Source organism: Prionailurus viverrinus, chromosome B1, assembly GCF_022837055.1.
Source record: "Prionailurus viverrinus isolate Anna chromosome B1, UM_Priviv_1.0, whole genome shotgun sequence".
Classification (NCBI taxonomy): Eukaryota; Metazoa; Chordata; class Mammalia; order Carnivora; family Felidae; genus Prionailurus; species Prionailurus viverrinus.
The window spans coordinates 31,031,387-31,040,336 of NC_062564.1; the positions used below are offsets into that span (position 1 = coordinate 31,031,387).

The following is an 8,950-nucleotide window of genomic DNA, read 5'->3' on the forward strand; positions in this document are numbered from 1 at the left end:
TCATATCAAGTATGTTGCTGCCCGACCAACTGGAACTTCAAAAGCAGAAATACTCGCTTTGCCAAAGAAAAGGAGACCACTAATGTTTGTTGAGTGACCTATTGTGAGAGAGGCCCTTCCTAAGTGCTCAGCGTGCCTGAGACCATTCAAACCTCCTACAACTCTATGGAGGGAGCAATTGCTGTCCTTATTTCTAAGGATGAGAAAACGAGATCCGAAGGAAGTCAAGTAACTTACCCAAGATCACAACTTTGATAAGTACAAGCAAAAACTGGTCCGGCTCTGCAGTTCATGTACGGTTTTACATTTTTTAACACTAAGATTATAAAATTCCCATCCAACAATACTAGCACAGATTATCTGCTTTAATCATAGAAAAAAACCTGTAGGGCGCCTGGGTGGCTCACTCGGTTAAGCGTCCAACTCTTGGTGTCAGCTCCAGTCATGATCTTGCGGTTTCAGGAGTTCAAGCCCCACGTCCGGCTCTGTGCTGGCAGCACAAAGCCTGCTTAAGGTTCTCCCTCCCTCTGCCCCTCCCCTGCTCGCGCTGTCTCGGTCTCTCTCAAAATCAATAAACTTAAAAAAAAATTTTTTTTTTTTTAATTTTTTTTTTTTCAACGTTTATTTATTTTTGGGACAGAGAGAGACAGAGCATGAACGGGGGAGGGGCAGAGAGAGAGGGAGACACAGAATCAGAAACAGGCTCCAGGCTCTGAGCCATCAGCCCAGAGCCTGACGCGGGGCTCGAACTCACGGACCGCGAGATTGTGACCTGGCTGAAGTCGGACGCTTAACCGACTGCGCCACCCAGGCGCCCCAAATTTTTTTAAGTCATAGAAAAAAGTGTGTTCTATACAGCTTCTATACAGCTATACAGAATAGCTTTCCGTCAGCTGGTATACCAGAGAAAAAAGTAACAAAAACCCATAAGAACCTGAGAAATGCCTTTCCTTCCACTCAGTCAATGCTAATAGCTATTAACTATATAAAACGTGGAGCAAGCACTTTGAGTTTCAATCCTGGCTCTGTCATTTATATGTAATATAAATTTGGACAAGTTACTAAATCTTTCTAAGCTTCAGTTTCTTCACAATAAAGAAGAAACATTGACTATCATTATTTCTTTCTCTTGCAGAACAGAAAGATGATCAAATTTCTGTGTTATACACAAAGGGAATTTATTATAGCTATAATTAATGTAAACCAGATTAGGTCATGAAATATTACCACCTTAAGTGGGTGTCAAACTGTATCATTTTCAGAAGACTTTACAGATATCACTCCACTTGATCTTATTGGTAACCACTCTGTAAAGTAAGCAAGGTAGGTTTTATTCTCAGTTCCCACAAATAAGGAAACTGAGCCTTGGCAAGTTGAAGCGATTTGCCCAAGATCATAGTTTTTAAAGGCTGGAGTGGGTCCAGAAATCAGGTCGCCGGTCTCCAGGATCACAGGAAAGAGATGGGGCAAATAGTGGCAGCTTGTTAGGAGGACAAGAGGGTCAGAAATAATGGAAAATAAAAGACAGGGAGAGAATGGGAGATATAGTTTGGGATATTTTTACAGCGGCTGCAATGCTGTCCTACGGCCCGTCCTAGGTAGGGCCTTTTTTAAGTCTTTACATGGCTGTGTGAACTATGACAAAAGAATTTAGTGTTACAAATTCCCTTTCATCCACAGAATCTCAATTTAGCTTATATTCTCAAAGCCAGAGGTATAGTGAGGTCTCAGGGACCAAGCTGTGACGACATACCAAACACTATTTTAAAGAATAGAGCCAGTTAGTGGGGATGGGTTTATGATTTATCACAAGCAGCAATCAAACAGACCTTGGGGCACATCAATCTAATATATGGTATTAATGACCCAGGAGCTTGTCAACAAGGCAACAGTCCCCCCACTGGAGGGACAGATGGGTTTGCAGAGAGCATGGTGAAAGCCAGTAAGCACCAGCGCAATGGGATTCCAGAGGGAAAGCTCCCTTCTGTTTCATCATTGCCCACAAGGTGAATCTCAGAGTCCACCAAGAGGGTGGCCCCAGAACACTCCTTTCCCGGATGAAGCAATGGGTGTTTGTGCAGACAACCATGGTAGGTAACATCGGAAATGGACGCTCACTAACCAACCTTCTTGACCCCCGAGCCGAGCATCTGAAATGCATTGTTCGGCTTGCGTGCTCTGCCTGGGGCTGGCCATCTGCTGCCCAGAGTGAGATTTGAAGCTGAGCGTGACTACCTCACACTCCTGCAGGTGCTAGTGCATCAACACCAACGACACTTTCACTCTAAAATAATTTCCAATGTCTCCACTTTGTTTTGAATTAAAATAGAGGAGATATCTTAAAGCAAACTAGCAGTCTGAGGGTGCCAGCCTCAAGTTTCAGCCATGCAGCGCCGGTCCAAGGTACAGGGGCTTAGAAATGGAGCTGAGAAATGATTTCCGCCGTGTCTCTGAGGATAAAATGAGAAAGTGAGCATGGGAGATGCACAGGGTTTTCTGACCCTGACACTTTGTGTGTGTCTGTCTTTTCCTCCCTGTCCCCACTGGCAGGGCAAAGAAGTGAGGCAGAGGCAGGGAGTTGTGGGGAGGCTCCTTTGATCATCTCTCTTCTAGTTACTGGTGCGTCAATTGAGTTAATAAGCGACTGCCTAAACAGAGTTTAAGGTTATGCCAGGGAAAGTCTTTAAATGGAATGTGTCTAATTACCAGATTTAAATTATTCCCACAAAAGCATAATTTCTCAAGTAGGTTTGACTCTCCCAAGTACATTTTCATTTTATAATGTATAAGCCCTCACAATATCCCTGAAATATGGCTGCCCTGGGAAAGACAGATGATGGTAGGCTGGTGGGGAAGTCTAAGGGCTTTTGGACAACTCTCCAGGAACTTTTTAACCCCTCCATTCAACACTTCTCTTGCATTCCTATCTGGTTACTGCATAAGCCTGACAACTGGTGTTCCTACCGGTCTGACCCCTTGCACTCTCTCCACTTGCCTGTAGAGTTGTTTCTATAATGTCAACTGGACATCTCTCCTCCGATGAAAATCCATCAATGGCTTCCCACAGATTTCAAGATAAAGATCAAATTGAGTAGCTTAGAAAAACAAGACTCCTTGGACCCTGCCCTGCTTCTCCAGCTTCTAACCACACATACACTTCGTTCTGACTATTCCTTGAATGTAGCTTCCTGTTCTGTGCTCTAGTCTCCACCTAGCACATCCACACCTCTCTTCCACTAGCCTAGCCATTCTCCTGGACTTTCCAAGCCACGTGCTTTGGCAAGCTTTACCCCTCCCAATGCCAAGTGGGGAGATCTAGGTCCACATCATTGTGATTGTTCCTGTCACAGTGGTGGAAAGAATGCAGGAAGCTGGCACTTTTCAGGAAACTTTCTGAAGATGCTTTATGAGATGGATATAAAGCAATTGTTGAACACTAAAAAGCTGACTTATTCTAACCTAGTGCCTGCGTCTGTTCCTTGGGCACCTGGTGAACGTGGAGTGATGGTTCTGGCCTCCACTTCCATCCAATTTACTTTATTAACATTTATTGGTGTTCATTTTCCTCACTCTTTTTAAACAGACTTCATATGTTGCTGAGCACTTATTTTTATGTAGAGTGCTTGGCGTTGCAGACTCTATCCTGGAAGTTCATCCTCTTCCACCAACCACACATTTCAGGGGAGACATGTTGAGAATAATGAGAGAGAAAGGAATACTGGCAAGCCATGTGAATCAAGATGGGTGATTAATGGAGGGACAGAATTTGTAGCCTGAGACTTTCACATCTCTATTATAGAAACGAAGGTGATGCCATTGTTAAACTCTTAAATTCTGGATATGCTGAAGCACTCAAATGATGTGGTATTAATACAGTCTCAATCAGTGGGTCTACTTAAGCTAAATTAAAACACACCCAGACCAAAAAATGAAAACAAATCAAAAGATCATCTGCTTTGATCATTTATGTAATCATGAATGAGGTACTGGTTAAACAACACCAACACAATGTGGCTAATACTTCACATGCCCGAAGACAAAGGGCTGGACCAGGTGATCTGGGGTTTCATCCCAAAATGAAGCGCTCTCATCCCATGAAGAGTGTCCAGGAGGAAAAACTCTCCACAGAAGAAAGATTAATCAAGAGACAGGTGATCAAGATAATTTGAGCCATCATAAACTAAGAGTTCTGGAAATATGAAGAACTATTTCTGTATAACAAGTTTAGGATTAGTTTATTTTCATTCTCTTTTTTAGCAACTCATCATTAACTTTGAAAACTCAAATTTTATTCTCAAAGAAATATCTGAAAAACACTGTAAATAAAAACAAACTTTTTTTTCCCAATTTTTAACAACCCGTGATGAGAAACACTATAAAGCTTATTGGGAAATGCTGGTAATTGAATTAGATGTTGCATTCCCACTGAAATCGGCACTTTACGCTCCACATTTAGAAAGCATTTAAACATGGGGTGGAAATGCCAGTATCCGAGCAATACTTAGACATATGTGAATAACATTATTGTCGGTCCAAACTATGTCCTTTTTCTTTATTTTCTAAAGATCCTGGTCTGAATTTTTTTAAACATACTGTTTGTAAGATAAACAGGGTTTTTTTTTAAGTGAACAATGAAAGAGGAGCCATATAACAGTAACAGTTAAGACTGCCTATTTAATTCAGTTACACACTGCCATCTAGCAGGAAGCCAGCATGGGAAGCCAGCAGTTTCAAAAATGGAACCGACTTGAATGAGCCTCTGATGCTAGGACATTGCCTGTGGCTTTCAGGCCTAAGGAGAAAGTTCTGAGATTGAGGTTAGGGTGCTTCCTGACTGGTGGCTCTGCCACTTTAGTGTGCAAATACCTGGGTTGCTTATTCAACGGTTGACCAGACCCCACCTGAAAGCCCTCCCTTTGAGACCACGAGGTGGATCAGAAACAATGCCCTAGTTGCAGTGTGACATCACTACCAAGCCCAAGACTGGTCATGAGCTTCTGGGTTGTCTCATCTTGAGATACGGAAGGGCATGCAAGGAGAATGACGTCCTGAAGACCCACTTGCCATACTGAAAACTGTACCCAGCCAGAGTGCATGCACTCCACACAATGAAATTAACAACCCAAGTCACCACATGCATTTTAGGGAGCTGTGGCAGCGAGTAGGGGGCAGTCTGTTGGAGCTGTGAAGAGAAGGAAAACAGTCATTTTGCGCGACACTTGCAACGTATCATTAAAAGGTGCCAGGAAGTGTCTTAAAATCACATCGATGTTATTTACACATCTTACACAAAACGAGGTCTACTCTGAGGGCGCTCATCGGGTGCAATAATACCTAAGAAATGGATTGCACGTTGATAGCCTTGCCATTCAGAGGGCTCCCCCCATGGCATTTTCTCCGTTAAAAAAGCAGTGCTCGCTAGAGCTGGGCAGTCAGAATCGCTACTACTTCAGCACATAATTCCAGCAACAAGTGATTCTCACTGAAGACGTGGGGAAGAAGGAAGCAAGTCGCAACACACAAGCGGCAGAGTGAGGTTTTCGAATCGGTGGGGCGGGGAAGGTCACGGCAAACCCGCAGGGACATGAAATCCCCCAGTCGCCCGCGGCTGAGACCCGCGCGCCTTCCCGGTGCTCCTGCGCGTCACCGGCCTCCCATCTGGGCTTTTTCGGCCCAAGATAGGTTTAAATCTCAGGCGGTGTCTCTGGAAAGCGCTGCCCAAGGCTTCCCAAAACGGACTTCGAGTCTTTTTCAGCACGCAACTCTTTCTCTTACGCACACTCCCTTCTGGGCGCAAAGAGTAGGTGTGCTCCGGGTGCGTCCCGGCTTCCGTGCGCACCAGAAAAGTCTCCTTTTGTTTCTGGGCATCAAGACCCTGTCCCCACCAGGTATCATTGCAGCCCGAAAAGACCCAGTGCCTCCCACTCACCTCGTCCCGGGTAGGAGGCTCGCTGGCGGCAGGCAGCCCGGCCGCTTTCCACTTTCAGTTTGCGCTCAGCCGGGGCTCGGGCGAAGACTCGGAAAGGAGGTTTGGGAAAAGCGGCATCACTTTCCGCGCTCGCAGGCCCAGCGATCCTCCATCCAGGTTTTCGCCGTTGCCGGGCTTAAAGGCCAGTCCACAGAGGTTCCTGGGAGTTTCTGCTTCTCCCTCGCTCGTGAGCCACCTCATTCCCAAAAAGTTCCTGGAAGACTCCTGAGATTCTCTTTAGTAAGTCGCGGGACACTTGCTGCTTCTCAAACTCTGCTAGGACTGGAGCAAATTCAAAGTCACCTATTCAGGAAAACAGAACATGCCAGGCAAAGCAGAGACCTGGGGATACATTTAATCAGGTACCAGTGTTTGGTAGACTGAGCAGGATGATCTTTAGTTTTTAAAAAGTGGCGAAAGAAAACTAACTTCAGGCCACTGAATCCCAAATTTAGAGAACCCGTTTAAAATTATTTTTCCCTAGTCTGCAGGGAAGGTGATAAACCTAGGGAGGTAATTGAAGATCTTGGGAGGGCCAGGGCTTGGTTGAGGCAAGTGAGGCATCTAGGGCTTAAAATAGGAGGAGACAGTGAGTCCTACAAGTGCAGGGCACATTGCAGGAACCTGAGAGTCATTGCTGCCCTGCGCCTGCCTCACTGTAGTGCCAGGAACCTCAATTAACTAGTCTGTAAAAACTGGTTGATAATAATGGTATCAACTTCAAGAAACACCAAACACACACACACACACACACACACACACACACACACGAAACACCAAACTCAGAGGAAAAGACTGATAAATTGGATATCACTGAAAGCAAATTCTGTTCACCAAAAGACACTTAAGGAAAAACCAGAGTAGAAGATATTTACAGTAGATTTATCTAAGAAAGAATTCATATCCAGAATATCGCAAGAATGCCTAAAACACGATAAGAAAAAAAATCAAAAAAGCAACCTAATAAAAATCTCTGGGAAGGAAGGAACCGAAGACTTATACAGCACAAAGAGGAATATGAATGGCCAATAAGTATGTGAATGATGCTTAATTTCTTTAGTCATCAGGGAAAGGCAGATTTACACAATTATATACTACCACACATCCACCCATCCTAAAATGTGTATGGAACCACAAAAGACCTCAAATAGCCAAAGTATTCTTGAGAAAGAAGAATAAAACTGGAGGTATCACAATCCCAGATTTCAAGATATAAAAGCTATAGTAATTAAAACACTATGGTACTAGCATAAAAACAGCCACAGAAATCAATGGAACAGGATAGAGAACCAAGATATAAGCCCACACCTATATGGTCAATCAATCTATGACAAAGAAGGCAAGAATATAAAATGGGGCAAAGAGTTGTTTCAAGAAATGGTGTTGGGAAAAATGGACAGCTACGTAAAAACAAACTATACTGCTTTCTTACACCATACACAAAAATAAACTCAAAATGGATTAAAGACCTACATATGAGACCCCAAACCATAAAACTCCTAAAAGAAAACATAAGCAGCAATCTCCTGGACATTGCCCTTAGCAACATATTTATGCATATGTCTCCTGAGGCCAGTGAAACAAAAATGATTGGGAATACATCAAAATAAAAAGCTTTTGCACAGCAAAGGAAGCCATCAACAACAACAACAACAACAAAAAGGGCAATGTAGTGAATGGGAGAAGATATTTGCAAATGATATATCCAATGAGGGGTTCATATCCAAAATACATAAAGAACTTTTACAACTCGACATCAAAAAAACAATCGGATTAAAAAAAATGGGCAGAGGACCTGAATATGCAGTTTTCCAAAGAAGACATCCAGATAGCCAACAGACATAGGAAAAAATATCCAACATCACTGATCATTGGGGAAATAACCAAAGGCACAAGGAGATATCACCTCACACCAGTCAAAAAGGCCAGTATGAAAAAGACAAGAAATAGCAAGTGTTGGTTAGGAAGTAGAGAAGAAAGACCTCCTGGGCACTGCTGGTGGGGATGTAATTGGTACAGTCACTATGGAGAACAGTATGGAGACTCCTCAAAAAATTAAAAATAGAACCACCATATGAAGCAGTAATTCCACTTCTGGGTATCTGAAAAAAGTGAAACACTAACTCAAAAAAAGATATACAGTTGGCCCTTCAACAATGTGGGGGTTAGGGGCATGCCAACCCCCCCCCCCACCACATATTTGGTGTATGTATGATACATTGTGTTCCTACCATAAACTAAGCTAGAAAAAAGAAAATGTTAAGAAAATCCTAAGGGGGAAAAAAAATGTGTGTACAGTACTATACTTTATTGAAAAAAAAATTCACATATAAATGGACCCATGCAATTCAAACCCACGTGTTGGAAGTGTTAATGGTATGCACCCCTACATTCATTGCAGCATTATTTATAATACCTGAAGATACAGAAACAACCTACATGTCTATCAGTTGATGAATGGATAAGAAAATGCAGTATATATACACAATGGAATATTATTCAGCCATTAAAAATGAAAATTTGCCACTTGTGACGTGAATAGACCTAGAGGGCATTATGGTAAGTGAAATAAGTCAGAGGACAAATATCATATGATCTCACTTACACGTGGAATCTAAAAAACTAAAACAGAAAGGCAACAGAGCTCATAGAAACAGAACAGAATGTTTGGGGAAGGGGAGAGAAATGGGTGAAGGGGGTCAAAGGCAAACTTCTAGTTACAAAAATGACGGGATTTAATTTACAGATGGTGATTACAGTTACAAATAAAAGTATATATTGCATATTTGAAAGTTATGAAGAGAGTAGATCTTTGAAGTTCTCATCATTAGAAAAAAATTATAATTATATAGTGGCAAATGTTACCTAGGCTTATTGTGGTGATCCTCTTGCAATATATACATATATCGATCATTATTTTGTACTACTGAAATTAATGTGTCAATTATAGCTCAGTTTAAAAAACTATTCACTGGGTTCACC

At 42.5% G+C, this 8,950-nt stretch overlaps 1 protein-coding gene across 3 annotated transcripts in view; it reads right to left on the reverse strand.

Annotated features, from left to right (window-relative positions):
* Positions 1-6,226, reverse strand: part of FUT10 (fucosyltransferase 10) — a 96,281-nt gene extending 90,055 nt beyond the window's left edge. For all 3 annotated transcript variants that reach the window (XR_007151820.1, XR_007151821.1, XM_047857419.1), the window contains exon 1: positions 5,930-6,226. The gene's annotated coding sequence lies outside the window, so the exon portion shown is untranslated. The remainder of the gene's footprint in view (positions 1-5,929) is intronic.
* Between the last annotated feature and the right edge of the window lie 2,724 nt (positions 6,227-8,950).